Source organism: Bison bison, unplaced genomic scaffold (genome assembly GCF_000754665.1).
Source record: "Bison bison bison isolate TAMUID 2011002044 unplaced genomic scaffold, Bison_UMD1.0 scf7180017864037, whole genome shotgun sequence".
Classification (NCBI taxonomy): domain Eukaryota; kingdom Metazoa; phylum Chordata; class Mammalia; order Artiodactyla; family Bovidae; genus Bison; species Bison bison.
The window spans coordinates 5,805,783-5,807,790 of NW_011494609.1; the positions used below are offsets into that span (position 1 = coordinate 5,805,783).

The 2,008-nt window shown below is 59.1% G+C and overlaps 1 protein-coding gene across 1 annotated transcript in view; it reads right to left on the minus strand.

Moving 5' to 3' along the window:
- The window catches only part of PCBP3 (poly(rC) binding protein 3), a 90,919-nt gene that overhangs the window by 88,631 nt on the left and 280 nt on the right, over positions 1 to 2,008 (minus strand). The gene's annotated exons all lie outside the window — the stretch shown is intronic.

Sequence of the window (2,008 nt, forward strand, 5' to 3'; positions counted from 1 at the left end):
ACTCTGTATTTATGTAAGTCTTACCCTGCAATTTCCCCGTTGTCTGTAATTACCCCATGTCACCACATAACACTTGCCCTAGTTAAATGGTTGGCAGTTACCATAGAAACCAAGTACTGTTCTCTAACTGGAAAAGGCGGTTGTATTTTTTAAATATTTCTAAGTTATATTCTACTTTGATGGAGATCAATTTACAACTGCCACCAACTTGAAGAGAAAGTCAACCACGGTCACCGCCCACCTTTGCTGTCCCAGCCCTCCCTTCAGGAAGGCCCCTTCCTGGCCCATCTGTGGAGCAGCCACACGGGCTCTGCGCCTGCGCTGGGCTCCTTCTGTCCTCACTTGCTTCCTCCTCCTGCCTGGCGAGAGCCACAGCCCAGAGCCCCACAGTGCCACGCCTCTCCCCAGGTTGCCGCTTCTTCTCACACCACAGATGGCACGGAGCCTAGGGCCCCAACCCTGCCCTCCCCTGGCCCAGAAAGGCCCCCAGAACGTCCCTGCACCATGGCCAGAGGCCGGAAGAAGTTCAACCGTAAGCTGGCCCACACGAGGGCGTCCTGTCCTGTGTGTCACCAGTGGGTGACCACTGGCAGTTCATGAGGACCACACGCATCTCACAGGATTTCCTCATCTTCTCAGCTCCTGGTACCCCCTCTGCTTCCTGGGACAGACCTGCTGTGCAGCACGTCCATGGCTGCTTCATGACTGCATGGCCCCTCAGCCCACCTGCCGCCCTCACAGAACCAGTCCTGTTTTCGATCATCGACAACACTCCCCTGGGCTCCCCCCTCACTCCCCCTCTCCCCGCTGTTCATCAAAGCCCCTGTTCTCCTGCCCGGCTCTTCCCCTCTCTTCTCCTCCATGTGCACCCGCTTTCCACCTTGTCTGTCCAGACCACCTGGGTGAAGCCCAGTTCTCCTTCCCTACCCACAGGAAGGCTGGAGTCTGCTCGGCTCTAAAGGTTTACGTGGGACCCCACCCAGAGTGGAAGCTGCTATCTGGCCCCAGTGTCCCACCCTCCCACCGCTGTGGCTACACGGGCCTCCAGCTGCTCTCCAGCCTCCTTGCCTACAACCTTCACATTGGCTGTTCCCTCTGCCTCCCCATCCATGACTTGCCCCCTCACCCTTACTTAGTCACCTCAGTGAGGCAACCCTGACACTCCTGTGGGTCCCTGGCGGCCCCTGCTGGGGAGCACGCGCACTTGTTGTCCCTCGCCCTCCCCTTCCCTACCCACGGAGCGAGTCACCTCCGGACTGCTTAGTCTGCATCTACCTCTGACGCTGTTTCTGGGGACAGAGCCCATCAGTGTGTCTGCACTGGATGCAACCCCTCCCAGAGCCAGACCGGGTGCAGACAGCAGACCTGAGCTGTCTGCCCAGCGACTCTGCAGGCTCCGGGACAGCAGCCCTACCCTCCCAGCCTCATTTAAAATTGTTCCTGAAATCAGTTCTGATTCTGAAGCATCTCATCTCCTTCACTCTGCTCCTAGGCCAATGACAGAGTGGCCATTCTGTGTGGCTCAGGAGGGGCAGCAGCACGCAGCCCGACCGCATCGCTGCAGGAACCAACGTTCCTTCTCAGTTCTCTACAAACCACCCTGTTGAAGGAAATGAACACATAAAAAGCACATCTGAGAGGCTGTGAGCACCAGCAGGTGGGAGCCCACCCCAACAGGGGCCTCTCCACATGCCCGGTGGCCAAGCCAGGTTACTGGGAGTCACAGAACAACTGAGAGTTAAGAACTTGGAGAGAAGTGGTCAAGCAAAGGGTCAACCAGAAGTGAGGACCAGGCCCGGCGTTGGGATGGCAGGGGAAGGTCAGATCCGGGCTGAGGTGGGTCAACCGACAGGCACTGAGGTTGGGCGCAGGCAGGGCACAGGTGGCAGAGCAGGCCGGGGGGAGGCGGGGGTCACAGGCGTCACTGGCTGGAACAGGGGGGCCGGGCGAGCAGGTCACCAGCGGGGGTAGATGAGAGGACCTGCGAGTGGCGCCCCCCCCCCGCCCT